The sequence below is a fragment of the Gallus gallus genome, chromosome 2 (assembly GCF_016699485.2).
Source record: "Gallus gallus isolate bGalGal1 chromosome 2, bGalGal1.mat.broiler.GRCg7b, whole genome shotgun sequence".
Taxonomy (NCBI): Eukaryota; Metazoa; Chordata; class Aves; order Galliformes; family Phasianidae; genus Gallus; species Gallus gallus.
This window is the reverse complement of record NC_052533.1, coordinates 22,055,429-22,076,156: the sequence shown is the minus strand read 5'-3', so window position 1 is coordinate 22,076,156 and position 20,728 is coordinate 22,055,429. Positions and strand designations below refer to the sequence as shown.

General features: G+C 40.4%; 1 long non-coding RNA gene across 1 annotated transcript; it reads right to left on the bottom strand.

The window, feature by feature from the left end:
• Positions 1 to 6,211: 6,211 nt before the first annotated feature.
• Positions 6,212 to 17,213, bottom strand: LOC124417800. Its single transcript, XR_006938639.1, has 2 exons — positions 12,483 to 17,213; positions 6,212 to 12,398 (listed from the first exon to the last, which is right to left on the bottom strand). It is a non-coding gene; the product is annotated as an uncharacterized LOC124417800 (long non-coding RNA).
• Positions 17,214 to 20,728: the final 3,515 nt, after the last annotated feature.

The following is a 20,728-nucleotide window of genomic DNA, read 5'->3' as shown; positions in this document are numbered from 1 at the left end:
CCCAGACAGAAGTGTGGAAGCTGGTCTCGAAAAAGGTTATATAGCTAAATCTGTGTATATTTAATGCATGACCTCTCCTGGAATTAACCTAAAAAAAAAAAGAATATCATACAAATAGGATGTACATATTTAAATGCTTATATATTTAAAGAGATATTCATATACACGTGTATATATGTATACATGTATATATACTTATATACATATTTAAAGACTATCTTGCTTGGATTTAGGTTTTGAATAGTTTGAATTCTGTTGATAGTCTTGCCTCTACTCAACAGCAAGTCTATTACCAAATGATCCCAGTCATTCCGACAGCATATGGAGTGGTAATTCTTCTGTGTGATTTTTCTCTCATTCCTTTATCTTTGTTTCTCACACACACAGAAAATACAAAATTTAAAAGAAGCTATTATTTCCTCTTTGAATCATTGGAAATGTTCTTACTTTATCACATATTTATTTGGTCAAGATCTGACGTGGAAATGAATTTTGTTTTCCAATTTTGTGGTCACTGGATGCTGGTAAGATAAACTAGTAGTGATGTAGCATTTGAAGAGAACTATGAGACCCCTAACATTTAAAAAGGTGAGCAGAGAACTTTCTAAACAAACTACAGTTATCTTGAGCATTCTCTGGAGTTTCTATGCTTGCTAAGGATATAATCATAGAATCACAAAACCACAGAATGGCTTGGGTTGGAAGGAACCTTAAAGCCCTTCTATTTCCAACCCCTTTGCCATGAGCAGGGATACCTTCTGCTAGATCGTGCTGCCCAGGGTCCCATCCAATCTGGCCTTGAACACCCTCAGGGATGGGCAACCCACAGCTTCTCTGGGACACCACCCTCTCTGTTGAGAATTTATTCCAAATATCTAAATTAAATCTATGTTATTTTAGTTAAAAGCCACCACCCCCTGTCCAATCACTGCACCATTTGATAAAGAGTCTTTCCCAGTCTTTTCTGTAGGCCTCCTTTAAGGACTGAAAGACCACAATGAGGTCTCCCCTGACCCTTCTCTGCTCCAGAGTGAACAAGACCAGCTCCCTCAGCCTGTCTTCATAGGAGAGGTGCTCCAGCCCTTTGATGACATTGTGGCCTCCTCTGGACCTGCACCAACAGATTCTCATCATTCTTGTGCTGTGGTCCCAAGACCTGGACGCAGTGCTCCAGGTGGGTCCTTGCAAGACAGCAGTAGAGGGAGACAGTCACTTCCCTCGTCCTGCTAATCGTGTTTCAAGGAGCAATTGAAATTTCTGCAGTAGATACTTTTGACTTTAGTTATGTAGAATACACCACTTACTCCATTTTTTGTTGGTTTTTTTTTGTTGTTGTTGTTTTTGTTTTGTTTATGGTGAGAAATAGGACACCACTGGAGAAACAGTTTTACTGTCAGTGGAGGAAAAAGTCATTTTCCTTGACATTTTCGCTATGAAATAGGAGAGGAAAGAAAAAAAAAAAAAAGGTTATACAGGTCTGAAACAGTTTGTATCTCGAGCTTTAATACAGAAAAAAAGAAGCCATATTTCTAGATGAAAAGCTTGAAAATGTACATGACAGCCCCACACATGCTTCCACAGAACTGCAATGAATGTAGTGCAGTATTAAACAGTAAATTTGGCACAAAATAGATTGGAATTATAGTTGCCTAACTTTGTAAAGCATAGTTACAGAATAAATACACTGGAAATGCCTAATCATTTCACTGAAAACACTGTTCGTTGTTGAAAGTGGTTGAGAAGACTGACAGGGAGCAGCAAATGCAGCATTAAAGCAAATCAGTAACAACATCTTTTGGGACATTATTTCATCCTTTTTTTTTTTTTTTTTTTTCTATTTTCCTTTTAAAGCAAACAATTTCCTGTAATTTTTCTCTCTTTTTTCCTTCTCTCAAGTTTCTAGTTTTTCCATCACAAGCCTTCCAAAAGAATTGAAGAAAAGGGTAAGGAGATTTTTTTCTGGAAGTCTTTCTGTGATCTTTAATCAAGGAAGAGAATTTGTTAAGAAGTCTGTTGGAATAGATTGTTCTCATACCACACATCGTATTTCATTCTTTCAAACCAATGTTGGCTGGAAAAAAAATAATCCAAATCATGGTCTGAACTGTTCTTGTTTCAGTGTTGTCCCTCTACAAGGCAAATGCAAACTTCAGATTTGGTCTCCATCTCTTTAGTATTCAGATCAAAGTTTTCTTGTAATCACTTTATAGAGAAAGAGATCTGCTGTAAAATGTTGATCCTGAGTGGAAGTATCCCACAGTCCCTGCTCCTGAGCTCCTGGGTTTGGCTTCCAGCTGCAAACCTGAACCCACACCTGACCTTTAAAAGAATTTGAGTTGATCTTTTTCTTGTGTGTCCTCTGAGGGTGTGCCACTCCCTGCTACAGCCACAGCTGCGACTGTAGGACTTCATCTGATGCTTTCTCTTACAAGAAGATGCGTCCTTCACATTGCTGTGTGGAACAAGTTTAGTATTGAGAGGAAAAGCTTGCTTCTTTTTCTAGTATTCCTCAAGTAATCCTCAACCTTAATAATATCTGAAGATTTTTCTATCTCATTATTTACATTCATCCCAAGATCATTATCAAAAGTCATCTTTAAAAAAGGAATTTCATGGAAATAATGGCTTCCAAAAATGACTGACACGCATTAAAGAGTTTACAAAAATGAAACAAGTAGTTGTGCTCCACAAATGTTTTGAAAGTTTTCATCATTATTATTAATTAGCTCAGTGAAATTACTGTAGGAAAGAGAAATGCATGTCACTAACTGTTCATCTCATAGAGTGTTTTGTTTTAAGACTGTGTAATACCACTGATGGATAAAGTTCTACAGATCTGAAAGGTGGATTGTTGATATGAACAACTTGCAGTTCATAAGTCTGTCTGATTTTTCCTGAGGTTGAAAACAGACTCAAAGAAGAAACATCTCTTTGGGGAGACTGAGGGGTGTGCTTTTAAAACAGAGGAGACTTGGTTAAGCAAATGAGACTGATATCTCATTGGTCTTAGGGACATGTCTTTTCAAAATTAAAAGCAGGATTTGCTTTCCATAATTTTATTTGGAGGTGGTCAGAGCCAAACCTGCCTTTATCACTTAAGGCTAAGTTTTGATGGCATATGATAGCCGTCACGAGATCTAAGTTCCTTACACTTTATTCATCCCCTCCCAATTCTCTCCAAATTCTCTTTTCTCTTTCCTGCATCTGATTCCATGCAAAAACAATCCCTGACCTCGCACGCATCTTCTTCACTCCAGCACTCCCCCCCTCCCCATCAAGGAAGTCTTTTGCCATTTCATCTCTGCCTCTCCTCATTGACTTCCCTGCAATACGATGCTGAGCTGTCCTCAAAGCTCAGAGGAGTTGCACTTAATTTTAGAAAGAGGCCAAAGAAATGAATCTCAGATCTAGATCCAAATCTGAAGTTTCCTGCGTCTTTGGCATTTTGATAAAGCTTTCCAGTTTTGGCACTCCCATGCTTATTTCATATGTACATTCCCCAGCGTGTGGGAGTGCTGTTGTTTGGGTCAGAGAACTGGAATCCTGGAGTCGGAAACTCACATTCTTCTAAATTACTCCCTTCATGGTCTTTATGACTAGTTGTTAGCTTGTTTATTTAAGTGACACTGACACAGGGTGTTCCTCATTTTTATGCCAACTTGACACATAGTTGACATAATTTTTGGAAGCTATATTTATCTGTTTTAGAAGCCAATAACACTTTGAAGCTATGAAAATTGGCACAGAATTCCCTAAGTTGGCCTCTGCAAAACATAAGAAGTGTACTAACTCAGCAGCAACTTTTGATAGTTAGATATTAAAAGACCAAGTTTATCAGTCACCTACCTAAACAAAAGGCATAATTAGTAACCTCACAGGATGGGGATTAGTTGTGTTGTCTTGCAGACCCAGCTGCTTTTCCAACTTTCTAATCCTCTCTAGGTCCAGATGCTCCATTCTTCTGGTCACCAGGAAAGTTGCCTAAGGCCGCTCTCACTGAACTAGATTAGCTTTGCAACCTACAGCGATCCTAAACATCCTTGTCTTAGCAGCAAAATGTTAATAGGTTGGTAACAAGTTTTTTTACTGGTCTATTATCTCTGAAAGTGCTGCTGTGAGCCACAGTGCAGTTATCACTGCTTTTAGTGTATTTAACCATGTCCTTCACATTTTACAAAGCACTGCGTGCTGTTTCATAGGAGCTTGAGAACTTGCCTGCATTAGACACAGCATGTACTCCACTTTTGCTTGTTTCACTGTAGCAAAGAACTTTGTCACAATGATTTTCCCTGCTTATAGGATGAACTATTGATTCAAACTGTCAGCATAGAGAAATATTATCATTCTCTCAGACAGTGCTGGAATTTGGCACTCAAAATGTACTGGAAAGACTTATATTCGAGGCAATTTCTGTGCTGCACATCGAGCCAAGCATCTGAGTTTTCCTTTCAGAAGTGCCCAAAGATGTTATTGCCAAGTCTCACCATTAAACCAGGAGACATTATTTTTGGTTTTCAATTTTGTTTCTCTCATGGGTTTGCATTTTTTTTTTCCAAATCCAATTTACATTTCATTCTACATCTGCCTTCTTAGGAGATCAAAGTGTTTGTACACTGTACAAATGTAGGTTTCCACACCCATTCCTATTTTTTCAGTTTTAGAAGGCACATTATAACATGCAAAATCAGTTTTTCACAGAGCCAGTAGTAACAGAGGCACATATTTCTGCAGATTAATAATTCTCTTTACTGTAGCTCTCATGAATTCTTCTCCTCCCTTTTCCTTCTTCCCTCACGATTTCAAAGTCCACCCAGTGATTTCAGTGATCAAGTCACATTTATACAATTATCTGCTTCAAAGACATTTTTAAGGAGAAAATTAAAAAACAAAATAAAGGATGAACTGGCAACACGAACAATTTCCTCTTCACTTTAATCATTACCATAACCATTTAAAAAATAAATCAATCCTTCTGATTTCAAGTCAAAAGGATCTTTTCTAACTTGGTGGTATGCACCACTGCTATTATCACCACCACAAAATAGAAGAGTAGGAACCAAAAGAAGTGCAAAATTCTACATCAGTTGGCTTCACAAACGAAAGAGTTGGTTTGGGTTTCCTGTTCCTAACTTTAGGTTTCTGAAAGCTACGTTTTTGCTCTGAATTAGTTATGTAGGCTTTCTCTGCAGGCAATGGCAAGAGATGCAAATCTCCAGTTCTAAAGTAGCTGAGTGCAATGGACCAGCCCCTGGCACTGGCTGTTTCTCCATGGGCTTCAGAGGTGACCTGCATGACTGCCTTACAAGAGATGACAACTCTCTGACAGTTAGATATAGGTGAGATGAATCCCATCCTTCATGTCTTCCTAATGAGATAGCTATATTATTACTGTGTATGTAATCTACAACTATTTGTGCGCACCTATGGACATGCACAGATATAAATACACATATAAATGCATATAAATAAAGAATGCACAGATACTTCACGTATATATGTGTGTATGTATATATATAAAACAAATTCTGTATGCTAGATATATTGCAGTTGGGGTGATGAACAATAAACACTCAGCTCAGAATTCTTTTGTGCAATCAAACATTAAATTGATATAGATTGGTTTACTCAAAACAATGAAGCACTTCTCTCTCCAGTCCTTTAATGGAATGTAAGCAGAAACAAAGAAATTCATAAAATATATCAAGATGTTCAATTACATGTATTTATTATGCTGTGAGACAATGCCTGCATTGTGATGCAATAGTGGACTTAACACAGCTATGGAGTCAGCAACCATGACCTGTTAGGCACATATGATACAATATATTAAGATGGCTGGCCCATTCAGGTGAGATATGGAGAAATCAGAAAGCTCAGTGTTCACACTGCTAAACCTCGGGAGCTATGCAGAGCCAATGGGACAAATAAATGCAGCATGCATTTATTTCCCTGAACCTCAACACAGATGGTAGCCCTAATTGTAGGCTGCCAGCTTCAGCATTTCCTCCTTCATGCTGGTTTTATTTTGGTTTGTTTTCAAATGATGTATTTCTTCTGTGGTACCACAAGGACAATGAAATAACAGTCTAGGGCTACTGTTACTGAAATTTCTAAACAGAAAGCAAAGTAATATATATGGGTGAAAAGACTGCTTCATTTTATTTTTTTAAACACTTGGAAGCTTGTAAAATGCCATATATGCCATATGTCTTTGTGGAAATTATTGTTGAGTAATGCAGAAAATGGCCTTGCTTGGTCTCTGTTAGTGCAACAGCCTTTCTCTTTCTTTTGGCAGTGAGTAGCATAATTGTGTAGAGGTTGAAGTTCCCATTTCACTTCTTGTGAATAAAATATATTGCTATGTACGTGTACATAAGGATGGCGTAGCCATGTCCTTTCTTTTTCTTCTTTTGTTTTGTTTTAATGGAGTGCTCATGGTGCATGGTGCTAGTAGATGACTATACATTTACCTCTCCATTTTCTGCCTTTGCTTTTCAGACCTGCAGTGAAAATGGTAAGCAAGGTGGGTAGTGCTTTTCTTCCCATGGTAACACCTATGAGTGCACAGCTGGATCAGTGCAGTTGAGATGTCTGAAGTCCTTCATTTTAGTAAATTTTCCCCTGGATTTATTATACTTTGCCTACTTGGAATTAAAAAAAAATACATTGTAGAAAAATTGGCTGCTCTTTTTGTTTGTTTTCACTTCAGTGCTTTATAGGGCATGGATGATCAGGAATGAACACTATAAAAAACAAATAAAACATTATGTTCTTAATAAAGCTCTTTAATAATAATAATAAGAGCTACCTCTTGCAAAGCTGGTTGTCTGCAGGAACTAACAAAACATCAACAGTGTTCCAAGTGTGTTCCAAGTACAGCGTCTTTTCTGTATTGTTCTTATACACTACTTAGAATTTCTTTAAAAGGTGGGGTGTTGGAAAATGAGAGACATCCTGGCAGAAGCACAAGCAATTTTTAGAGGGAGTCCACCCACTGAGAAATCTGTGGAAGCAGCTGTAGGCAGAAGAATGATACCAGTGGGATCTGGAAGTGATCCTCAGAAAGAGTGAAACAACAGGAGCACTACACTCAGTTCCACCTTTACTTCATCCAAAAGAAAAGAAGTAATGCTGCAGTATTTCCAGCCAGAAAGTGCATTGTGAAATCCTCCTGCTCCTCAACTCCTGATCTATTTTGGAAGCTATTTCTGGTACTAAGAACATTGGTTAAATAATTAGGAAAAGCTTTAAAAAACAAAATAAATCACACATTAAGGTCATTTACTTGCAATTGTAGACAACCATATCATTACACTTTACAAATGCAGTTTAAAAAATGGCTTCAAACTGTGGTTATAGAGCCCAGTAAGTTCCCAGAAGTCCAGCTGAGACTCTCGCTCGTTTCATTGTTAGTTCTTTTTGTATTCTCCAACATGAATGCATGTGCATCCATTTTATATCCACTTGTCCTTGTACTCACTTGCCCTTCAGAAGAAAAGACCTTTTCCTCCCAGAGACATGCTTAAAGAAATAAACAGTGTCTTCTCTGAGACTTTCTTGTGCTACATAAGGCTATCAAAGTCCTTTTAACTGCTTCTATGTGATGTGTTTTCCATTCTGTGGTTATTGTCCTAGTCCAAGCTTTCACCTGCTCTGTTCTGAACTCACCTATCAGTGATGGAGGTAATGGAGACTACTCTAGCAGTGCTTTGTGTAACCATGTCAATAGCTCTTTCTTTAACCACAAAACATACCGTAAATCCTTGGCAAAACCTTAAAAAATGGCTCAGGGGTCATGCAGTATTTATATTTGGTTGAAATTCAGACCCATGAGTCTCTAAAGATTTGAACCTTATTCAGTGAAGTTGTGTAGGTGACCTGCTCATTTGTCAGCCAAAGGACATGAGTGACCTTTTCAGCATGCAGCTAAGCATAGTTGTTTCTTAATGATATTAAAGAGAAAAAAATTAGTAGGATGGGACTTGTGGGAGTGGTTGTTCCAGGATGAAAAACTGTAAATTAGCTTTAACAAGAATGTGATAAAATGGTAATAAAAGTAGAATTTATTATTTGTATTCTTTGGATCCTGAAGCTCAGTGTCTACTTCAGACAAGGAAGTCTGCATCCCTGCCCATCCTGTCTTCCTCCAACATGGGAGGAGCTCAGGATCCCTGCCAGCCATGTCCTCCTCTCGCTTTCTGTTTTTATAAAGCACTTTATGTATATTCATTTTTGCTTTACCTCTTATATTGTTATGTATTTTTTAATATAAAAAATACCTACCCCAGAGTTGGGAAACTACAAAATGGTTTAACGTTTATCCCCATTCAAATGTTCCTGTCTGTTCTGGAGGATGCCCGGTGCTTCAAAGGCTGCCAAACTTATGGCAGGGCCGTGCAGCACAGCCGCCTTCGACAGGGAACTGAGCTAATAGCCCCACATGCATTTCATTTAAAAATATGGACAAGCATTCAATCAAAATGAATTTTGTCATCTTGGTCAGGACTGCATTCAATCTGCATCGAGAGACATGAAAGGACGCTCTGTTACCCATATTTTATAACAATGAGTCATTCAGCTACTGTAATCCCAGTCAGATACAGCACAATGCCATTCCTTGCCTCTTTCTTTTCTTTCAGCTGTATCTTCTCCTCTGCTACACAAAACTCAGTGGTTGTCAAGAAGGTCTTGTTAGCACCTGCTTTAGGGGCTACCTACTTACATGCAAGGCTTTGCACTTTCATACCATTTTCTCCCTCTAACTCTGACCCTTTTTCTCCAAGTATGAAAATGTGTTTCATCTTCCACTTGCAGCTGCAGGACAGGAAAGCAGCTCCAGTCACAGATCTGTGTGATACAACCTTTTCGCCTGATTTGTCTGATGAAAAATGTATAAGCAAGTAGAAAACATTATTATCCCAAAGCAATTCGTACACAAAAGCATTACAGCCCCACTCACCCCAGCAGAGGCAGCAGATAACTCAGCTACATACACTTTTTTTGTTGTTTAAAAGGGATTTACCTTCTATCATTGTTTCCTAGGCTGTTTCCAATGCTCATTAAAAGAACTGGATTAAAAAAAAAAAAAAAAAAAAAAGCCTTAGTGAAATCCTAGACTGAGTGGTGAATTTTCTCACAACAAAATCAGAAATAATAATTGGGAGAAATAAGCATATAAATTAATCTGTGGTTCTCGTTAGACAGCATCGAGAAAGACATGCTTTCTTGGCAAGCAGACTGACTTGGATATTGAAGACATGAAGCAATTTTAGTAGCAATGATCAAATTGAATGAAAAGGTTTTTCTGTCAGAAAAAATCACCATTAAATAACCAAACAAGCAGCACCGGGTTGCACTCGTGTCAGGACATGCACTTTCCCTTAAGTCAGTGGGAGAAAAAGAAAAAAAAAAGAGACAGAATAATGACTGCATGTAACCCACACAGAAATTAATAAATTGTATTTAAAACAATCTGCCACCTCCCTCCTGCCTGCTGCCTGCCTCGCACCAGCCGGGTGCGTGAGCTGCAGGCCTCAGGGCAGGGCTCAAGCCGAGATCTGTGCCCCTCTCTCAGCAAAAGTGGGTTTGGGGGTGATGTGTCCTTCACCCCAGCTCCCAGCTGGCCCCAACACGGTGTGATAGCCCTGTCCCCGCAGCCAGACCGCGGGTGGTGGGCACCTCCAGCCACGGGCTGTGAGGAGACAGCAGCTGGGTTGGGTTTCCCCGAATGGCTCCGCATTTGGTTCTTGTCAGGCCGGAGGGAGCCGAAAGCGTAGCGATGGGTGGATTATTCCAGCTAAGTGATCAGCAGACTGAAGTAAGTGGCTAGACCACAGGTATTTGGAGACAGTAACTGTAAGCTCAGTGTATGCACTGACTAAAATAGCTTCTCAGCAGCTGTAAGTTATTATGTAAACACTGGAATCTTACATCCTTTAATAAAAAAAAGCCACCGAGGAACCAGAGCAAATTTAGTTTTGTCTTATGCACAGTATTATGAAAAAACATATAAAAACGTTCCACGGTAGACTGTTGCAATGTTTCTAAAGACATACCATTTTATCAGAATCCAACCATGTAAATTGGGCTAGAGTTTATTCAAAGTCAATTAAAAAAAAAAATCTATAAACTGTATTAGGAACATCCAAAAGGAGGAAATATTTCTATCTTTTGTACATGTGCATTTCTCCCTTGGAATCAAAGCAAAACGTATGAATCAAAATGATGCTTATGGCCAATGGATGCAACTGTTTCTCAGCCTGATTAGGGATGTGGGTCCCTCAGGTCAGAAGTGCCTCACGTGTTCTGATTCCAAAGGAGGGAAAGATGTTTCGGAGCACCGCATCCAACTTTGCTCATTGTGTGTGGGAAATCTCAACAGCTGCACAGAGTTTAACATGCATGCTTGAGGATACGGGCTATCTTCTACCAGCTAAGCTGTGCCTGAGATCTCCCAATGCAAACATGCCTACATTTTTGGAAGATGATCACTAAAACAGATGACAGCCTTTTGCCATGTAATTTAACCATCCAGGTATGTGCTCCCTCTCAGGAACAAGGAACATTTTCAAAAACCTTAAGAAAGAACCTCCTATCTCTCTTGCACCCATACACCAGATAGATGTTCTGTGACTTTTATACAACTAGCAAAATTCCTTCTGCTTAAGATTATAATAAACAAAATGCAAAGCAAACTCATAGACTACGGAGTATATTTTCAAATCAATGAACAGGGGTGAGCTGAAGTCTCGGCTGACCAGGGGAGACAGAGATGCTGATCAGATGTAAAATAGAGATTTGCAGCTCTATGCACCTGGGACCTGGCTAAGGATGAAGCCCTGGTATCAGGAGTTTAAGCTTGTGATGAGTACTTTTGTCATTGGTCTCCAGAAGAAGGAGGTTAGGCTTGTCTGTTGTGTTCATTTATTCATCAACTGTATAATTTCATGCCTCAAGCTTTTCTTGGACTTTTAGGTCAAGAAATGCAGACTTTTTATTTCCCTTCTTCAGAGAAACTTGAACTCTGATTTGTTTAGCTCCCACCTGAAGCATCAGAGGTAAGTCGCAGCTAGAGCCTGGACAAGCTACATTGGTGCTTCTCTTGAAACACAAATCACTCAGCTGCCTTCAAGGTCTACACAGAAGATCTGTGTATACCTGACACATCTGGGTTTGCAGAGGGTTTGATTTTCCTCAAAATTATATCAGTCAGGATGGTTGAATGTCATCTACCTACCTTGTTATGATAACTAAGAGCATAAATGCTCTTGTGTTAGAAAATACAAATCAGTAGTAAAGCACTTGACCAGTCAGCTGTCGCTTTGATGTGTAACAGTGTGCTATCGATCTGCAAATTGTTACAGGGAGTTGGCAAGTTTTTGTGGCTCCTTTGTGGCTGAACAACTATTGAATGGTCAAATGCAGTAAAAGACACTGGGCACAGTAATCTAAATTATGCTTTTCACTCCATATTCATGCGCAGGCTACAGCTATACAGAAGAGAGAAAGGTGAGTGATGCACAACAGCAGGGGACATAATGACATAGCAGATGTTTAGTGTGCTCATTGTCCAAATGAATGACCTGGTGGTCTTTCACTAGGAGCTGAGCCATGTGCAACACCACTAGGACACATCTGCTGAACTATCAATATTGACCTTTTTTTAAAACAAAACAAAACAAAAAAAAAACTCTGCTCTAAAATTCATTATCTACTTTTGCTCTGAAGCTGTAAAATTCCTATGAATTTGTTTCACAAAGCTTATACTTCAATATGTCTTAAATATTTTACTAAAAGAATTATTCTCCTATTATCATTTAATCCAATGTGGTATGAACATGACATTTGACAGCCTGTGACTAAAAATTCCAGCTGCCTTTTTGGATTACTAGCATAAAGTTTTACAGCTGTATATGGCAAGCCAGTAGGGTCAGCAAAAAAAAGCAGCCTGAATTTTCTATGCAGATCAGTGAAGCTGTTGCTGGATTGTTATTCTTCCCCTTAGTGGGAATCTCAAGAGACCAAATGAGCAGAATTATCTTCTCTTCGCTAGTGGACTCATTTCTCAGAGGAAGGGTCAAAAATTAGACATGGCAGGGAGTTCAGGAAAAGTGCTGGGCACACTTTGAAGTCTTCAGAGCTCCATGGTAGTCAAGAATGCGGGTGTGAGGGTCCAGTGAGAGGGCCAACCAGGTTCCCGTGTTACAGAAGTCCTTACACGAACCTCCTTCCCATGGAAAGCCATTTTTTAGGTGGTCAGGATGCAGCAGGATGAGAGTGATGGAATTCTTTGGAGTTCAGTGATGAGAAGTAAGTCAACTGTGTATCCCAGAGGATGAAGCTCCTGCCACTGCCCAACCCGTGCACAAACAGGGACCTGCAGTCTTCTACCATCGAGGCTGTGACACAGCAGAGTGCTCACAGTTTATGCGTGGTAAGTCAGGGAAAGCACAGGCGTGAGGAAACCAGAAGTGGTAGCTTACCTGTAGGCTGGAGAAGCAGATTCTCAGCACTAAAAAGGGTCAGCAATAGCTCCAGGCTTCAAAGTGCCCAGGGCATGGCGTGGGACTGCTTTATGCTCTGTGAATCCAGAACAAAGAAAGTCACTATTGCAAAGTTTTACTAACTTGTAACTTAATCTGAGTAATCTCATCTAAGTGATTCACATTTTAATGTCAATAACTCCGACTAGAAAAATCTGAATAATATTGAAGGTACAGAGATCATTTCACTTAAGTGATTTATTCTGAGAAGGTGGAATAGTACCCATTGGGAAACAGACTTTGGGCTCGTGGCAATCTGATGAGGAAATATAACTCTTCCTCCCAGATTTTTTTTTCCTGAAAAACAGCCAGCAAAGCCACCCTAAATGGCTCTAAAATTATATTGAGGTTTAATACATTGCACAATTGCAATGTATTAAAAAGGTTGTCACACATGAAAAATCATTCTTCTCAAAAAAGGCCAACTTTTGTTCAGTCACGATGAATGGCTTGGCTAAAACATAACAAAAGGTGTAGAAGTCCAGATCTCTTTCCTCGGGCAGCGCTTTCACAGAAAACAAATGACTTGTTTCCTGGGGAAGGCCAGGCAAAACATAAAACCGAGGCAAGGAGAAGATAGACACAGTGCAGGAGCACCGGGTAGGGAAGGAAAGAAGACTTCAGCCACGAAACCCAGATGTTAATAGGCAGGAGCAAGGCAGCCTTCTGAGCATGATCCAGTGTAATTAGGCACAGAGCTGCAAGGAACCTGGCACAGTGAGGGACAACTTCACAGTTTTGAACAGCAAAATGAACCTAGCCACTCAAAGTCATCTGTTTTCCTTCTGTCCCAACTCTCACTTCACATTTGTAAATGTGTCCATGGGGGTGAAATACCCTTTCCTTCTGAGCATCCATCCACATAGGCACTTTGCTTCCTAGCAGGACCATCCCTATGCCACACACCATCATCTCCAACCTTCCCATTAAAAAAAAGGAGAGAGGGAGAGGGGAAGAAAAATATGATTTGCAACGTGGTTGCTTCTCAAAGCTTTGTCATGGTCAGCTAGGCTGGGCTGGGCTGGTGGCTTGGCTGTGTTGTGGCATGTACAGGGTCTCAGAGGCAACAGCAGAGATGGGGAGAGCTGATGTCAAGGACAGAGATGGGGGACACAGCAGGCTGGTCTGGTAACTGGAGATTAATGCAAGCAAGCTGTATCATTTTTGTTTAAATAGAAGTTAGGCCCTCTTTTGTCACCTGGCCACAGGGATAGATGCACTGCCAACAGGCTCTCCTCACATGGGAATGAGCAGTGAGTCCTGGTGGAACAGAGATCAGGCATGAGCATGCCCTGAGATGTGGCACAGATCAAGCCAGCAAGGCCAGCATAAATCACTGACCTGGAAGCCTTCATAAACCCAGAGCAGGAAGGGATTTAAGCCACTTTCCCTACCTGACTTCTGGGCTGAGTCTGCCTGTACCGGGCATTTGACTCTTCCTGTTCTATTTTCTTCTCAAATAACTTTTCCCATCTCAGCTTTTCCCACTCTTTCTGAAGTAAAACACCTCAATAACAGCCAGTTAATTACAGCAGGCACTTGAAGGCTAAGGATGAATTGAGGATGGCAGAAGTGGCCATGGGAATTTAGGGGAGTGATACTAATTGAATCATCCTAATTGCAAGCAGAGGTGTGCTCTCTGGAGTCATGCTACCACAGAATTACAGGGAGAGGTGATCTGGTCCAACTCCCAGCTCCAAAACCAGGCAGGTGATGCTCAACCCCTCCAAGCAGGTGTTCATCTGAGTGCTCCATAGTGGGCTCAGTGATGGAGTTCCTGCAGACTGTCTCTAAAGATCTGTCCTTACAGTGAGAAGTATTCACTGCAGTGACTTGCTGCTCCAGAGTATCCCAACCTGGCTTTTTAGCATAGGCCTGCCTTTGAAATAAAGTATTCTTAAATTTTACCTTTTCCTTTTGAAAAAGTGAAAACAAATAAATATTCCCCTCCCCAATAAGTGTGCCTATATAATGATGAGCTTCACGTCCTCTAGACTGCTCTCCCAGTTTTCACTCATTTCTGCCTTGTGTACCAAAGCAGGAGGTGTGATAGGAACAACAACCCAAAAGCAAGCAGCAAGCACAGCTCCTGATTGAATGCTCTCTCTAAACCTCTACTGTGTCCGGATGAGCAATTTTACCAAGTCCCTGGCAAAGCAAAGTAATATGATTCTATGAACTCGGCAGTGAAGTGGCCAATTTATCAGTTGAACCACGGATGTCCAACCTTTTGTCTTGCCTTGGCCACATGGAGTGAAGAGAAATTGTCTTGGGCTACATATTTATAGGTTGCTCTGAAAGCAATGCCTTTTATTTATTTCCATGGGCACTATAACGGATACAGTGAGCATAGTAACACTGTTTGATAGAACAACAGTTGTTTGATAGAGCTACAAAATGTTGTTTTTCAACATAGTCACCATCATTAGCTATACATTTTCATAAGCGAAGAACGAGAGCTGCGTGCTGTGCTTGGAAAAGCTACACCAGCAGAGGTAATCCACTGTCACTATTGCCACTGCTACTACCCACTGCCTCACTATGCTCACATCCACTGTTTGGTCTCCAGAAACATTCAGCAAGAGTCAAGGAATGTCAGTGGATGCAGCGTTTTCTTCATGGATGAATTCAATGACACTCCTTTTCTTCATCCACACTTCCATGTCAGATGCCATTTTGTCACTGTCCCTCTGCTGCCATCTGTAACACAGCAACAAAATGCTATGGAATATTGGAAGGATGGTACCACCAACATCCACCTCTGACATCATGGGCCAACGTAATGAAATAGAAGGGACTGCTTTTGGATCAGCCCTCATAAAATGTATACTATAGTTAATTTATATTAACAAAACATTTTTTTTTAAATTAAAACATGAAAAAGAAGAGCAACAAAACCATAAAATTATTGGGATATGTGACCTTGTTTTTGTAAGACTAATGCATCAGTCTGGTTCAATGGCAGCGGCTGTGATTCTTAGTCAGATCTTAAGATGTTTGTCAGAGATCTTTGGTGGGATTTTACTCTTCCAGTACCTCATCCTTGAAACAGGTGTTCACAAATGTGCATACTGCCAAAGAGTGATGACAAGAATAAGGAGTGACAGTGAAGCAAGGAATATTTCTCTCTGATAAGACAGGTCTTACAGAAGTCCAGTAGAGAGACATGATCTGATTTTTGAGTCGAATGTCTGTCTGATTGCAACTTTACACATTCCATTTGAAAATTTGCAGGTCATGTCTTTCCGTTGACTGAAAATGGCAAATATGCCAAAAAAAGTGACAACTTTTTTGCAATCTTGAAACCAAATTTCTTTATCAGAATGGAAAAGCATGACCGCATATTTTTCACAGCTCACAGGACTGTACACACCATTACACAAGCAAATGTACATACCATTACATCAAGGTTCTTCGGCAGCCTATCCCTAAGGACCTCTGCAGCACTGTGAGGGTGCTAGCAGAGTTATCCAAGCCTGCAGAGTTCATGATGACAGTAAAATGGAGACATCTGAAAATACTAAAGGAGTATGCCTTCAACCAAGTAGAGTACATCACTGTCCAGGGTTATGTAGGCTTTATATCTACCCAAATACTTCCACTAAATAGAAATTGGGTAGTCAGTGTTGTCCTGAAAAATACTGATTTTGCTGTTTTATAAAAATGTATCTCCTTTCCAGGGAGGGATGCATTACTACATTCACCAATCTTGAATCAGATGTTGAGATATAATGAGAGTGTAGATCTGATGGAGAGGGAGCATGTTATACTCCAAATGAAAGAAAATCAAACGAAGGGCTTCTGTCTTCTGCAGCCAGAAAGAAAGAGCCTGCAGAAATTATAATAAGGCACTGCTGTGACTCATTGCATCAATAATCATTTCTCCAGTATCTGGGCTGCTTGATGGATTTATCTGTTGTCTCTTGTCTTATGTTTAGTCTGTGAGAAACATGGAAGAGAAACTGTCTTTTGCGTGCTGATGAGAGGCATCAATCTCTGAGAGTACTAATTGCTGCCCTAACATAAAATAATAGACAACAACAATCGCTACATAACAACTGAATATTGGAAATGATGGCAAAGCACACTGATCCCTCTGGTAGCAATCAATGTTGTAGCAAAATTGAGTAATCATCATCTACTGCCGAATGAAGCAGAAAAAGCTGTGTCCTGCATTTACATCAGTTGGGGTGCTCTCCAGTTTATCTGTGAAGTCAGGCTTGCCAGCTCCTGAAATGCAATTTGGGAGATAACTGGATCAGTTCTTCCCAATGGATGTAAAGCAATGAAGGCTCTGATGAGAGACAAAGGGAGAAAGATTTGGTCACCTCATATGTTCCAAAATAAACACAAGGAAAAATAAGTCTTAAAGAAGGACTTAATGAAGGAAGGAGGGAGAAAAGTAGAGATAAAGAAATGTACTGTGAGATACTGTGGAAAAGCATAGCGCTCTGTTTGAGTGTGTGTCGGTGGGCATGGAAATGAAAGGAGATGCTGCTATTCCATTTTCTGTGCACTGAATGTTTTAAGTGCAGATGAATCCCTTTGCCCACGGTGGGGGCAGCTCTGAAGCAGCTGCTGTCCCATGTTTCAGTGCAGAGGCAGAAAAGTGCCAGAGCAAGTGGCTTCCTCCTATTTTCTGACTAACAACTTTAAAAAAATTATTTTATCTTTTTTTTTTTTTTTTTTTTTTTTGCAGTATTCCCCTTCTACAAGCAGTGAAAGCAATCCAGCCTGAAAGAGACAAGCAATTTGTTCTGTCAGTTGCTAAATATACTGGGCACTCAGTGCCACCCTGCAGAACCATCCCAGCAGCCAGGTGATAGCAGGGCAGCTCTGTGCCCCAGGAAGGCTGGACAACAAAGTAGGTGTGCATCTGTGCTGCAGCACGAGCATACGCACCCAGCTTTCTCCTGCCCCTATTTGGGTTATATCCATCACCACCAAACCTCAAAACATGCTGTCAATAGTCAGATCAGAGGATTGTGCCCTGAAGTGCATTTGGAATGGCTCAGAGCACAGCTTTTCTTGTTCATCTCTATTTTGAGAGCCAGAAATCAGTGGGGTCACAGCTTAGCTTCTGCCTTGGGCTCCCTGGAATATTTCTCTCCATACACTGCATAGTGTAATGCACAGTACACATGCCATGTTTCTTTCTGAAAATCTCTGCCTTTTGCATAATTACATGCAAATGGGGTCACTGTACCACAGACCTTTAACTAGCATTAAACCCCTCAAATATCACTTGCACTAGAATATCCTAAGGGTTATTCTCATTCCACTGTGAATTTATCCAAAAGCTAATACCCACCCGTGTATTTTTTCTAAATGTGCAATAATAGCCTAAGTGCACACTTTCATCCATTAACCTCATATTGATGGAGACAGCACAAAACTCACAGGGCTAAATTCTAACCTAAGTTCAACTTGTGGACTTCAGTGCAGTTGAATGCATAGAGTTGGGCTCTAATTTTGACTCATGCATGAGGAAAAGAAGGGCTGTGTAATATGTACTTGTGACTATGCAGGAATTGCAAATATGAAAAATTACATTACAAAAAAACCTATCCATCAAGAAAATGGCAGCCTAAGGAAATTGTAACTTTCAGCCTTTCTCTTCCATTGGCAACATTAATTGTTTAGGCACTGGAATGGGCTGTTCAGGGAGGTGGTGGAGTCACCTGCATGCAGCTTTTTGGTTTATTGGTTCCTCTACTCAGAAGAAATCAGCAATCAAGTTTGACTCAACTAGAGGCCAACAACCTTGAAGTGGACTAAGAGAACATCCAAAGTTACATTACATTGCACAGAGCTGAATGCATTCTAGTATTTTGGGATACAAGAGGAGTTTATAGGGTCATGAAGAAAACTTTCCTTGTGAGTGTTCACTGCTGGATTCTCAGCTCCTTCCTCCAAGTTCTCTGCAGTTCACCATTGCCCAGTGAGGCAAAGCATGCTGTGCAATGCAGCAAGTCCAAGTGCTAACTACACATAGTTGCATGAAGTCTTGGTGAGAGGGCAATTAAAATTTCAGCTGGTAACAAAGTTAAATTTCACAGTGATGCTCCCTTTTACACTGCCCCCTTTTACAGACCACAGACCCAAAACAAGGTCATGGGAGAAATCTGCAGCCTTGGTCAGAGCAGCAGCAGGATTTCTTTGCCATTTCTACAGTCAAACTTTCTTCAAGTATCTACAATCTGGAATACTGTCATAATGAAGATTAATCAATCCATTTTCCCTCTGACAATGAACTTTTCTGTACAATGCTTTATCCTGCAAAATTTTAGCAGCATGTGTTAGATATACGCTTAGCCTTACAACAGTTTCTTTGGCACAGAATTTCATCTATCTATCCACATATTTTAAATGTGGTTAGTAATTTATTTTTGAGTCCATTTATATCAACACTTTATTATGGATTTTAAGGGAGAGTATAAAATATTTCTGTCATACTCAACTTTAAATTTGCCCCGTGTGATTATACATTACCTATGGGAGGACAGGTGTGATGGAAAAAATGGAGGTTTGCCAGACAAATATTGCTTGAAGAAGGTTTAATTTTGCAAGTGAAGAAATTCACGCAGTGTAAGGTAAAGTCTTGAAAGCTTGAACCTGTCCCCTCTTACATAGTCCATAAGCTGCCTCAGACCTCCAGTTAGCTTTGTGGTCAGCCAGTCTGGATATTTACAAGCACTGTAGTGATGGTGATTGGAAACCACAAGTTGAGAAGTCCGTCCTCACAAGGAGGTCTGAAGATATGGTGCCTACGCTCTGGGGTTCACAATGCATCAAAGTGTCTCACAAGAAACACTGTATCGTCTCAGTCACCTTGGAGGTGTTATGGTCAAGCATCAGGGGATAAATCTAATGTGAAACTTCCCAGCATTGTAAGGGCTCCACAGTCCTGCCCCATATTTTTGTTTCTGGAGGCCATTTTTAAAAATCTATCTGTAGCTGAAGGAGTTAAATGTTATATCTCACCTCCTCCGCGACTCATACTGCAAGGCTTATCTAATTCATGTTTATGTGCAGTCTGATTCCTCTGCTAAGTGCTTTTACTCTCCCACCCAATTTGGCATGCAGTGAACGGTGCACAAAATAGATTTAATTGATTTGTACAGGTATTAAGACAGATTATCATCTACGCAGATTTGGAGCGCAGTCACTGTGTGTTAGCCAAATAGATGATGCAAATAATAATTGTATGAAGCAGAGGGTTTCAGAGAGCTGGGTATTAGTAGATCGTGTTAGACAGCAAAATAATTTCACATTTACCCAGCAGATGACAAAGGAGGTCCAAACATAATCATGAGATGAACTGAATATCCAGGAATGGATGATTTAAAATGTCAGCGTGGATATTAAGAATAACATTTTCATGCAAAGGCACTTGATCTTAGCTATTCTTGCAGATATTATGCATGATGAAATGCACCAATTTCCAATGCAATCCAGAGCTTCCCATCCAGTCACTGACCACAAATAAATGCCTCATGTAGGAGGCATAACTGAGCTTATGTGTGCAGACCCAGCAAGAAAATTCTGCTCTAAACCTCATATATGCTCAACATCCAACAGACAGTATTGACATACTGACATATTGCTGATAAATAAGCAAAGCAAATGTCACCAAATCAACACCTTCTGCATGCAGTTAATGAAGGAGAAACATAGAACAGAATCATGGAATCATTAAGGTTGTAAAAGAGCAGCAAGATCATCTAGTCCAACCATCAACCCATCACCACCATGCCCAGTAAACCATGTCCCTCAGTGCCACAAGTTATGTGAGCCATTGTCCTCTCATTTGGAAAGGTTGTTGTCCCTGCTATTTTGGAACACTGTTACCCGTTCATCCCACCTTGCTCCAGCCTGGCACAGGATGACCGTGGGCTCCTGGCACTGCACTGACCTGAGTACAGCACCAGGACATGCTGGCTGCCTGGGGATGAGGATAAAACCAGGGCATGCAGTGATCTTTCCATGCGGCATCTGCAGTGACCGCGCTTTTCTATTAAATGAAATTGTGGAAGGAAAATGAAAAACCTTGCCTGGAGAAAAAGGAGGCACGCTGTGAAGATGTAGAGTAAAAGACTCCCTTTTGTGTGCAAGAGTGGGGGGTGGGGGTGGGGGTGTTGTTTTTCCAAGGGCACAGGACGCTCTTACATGATCAGGGCTATAGA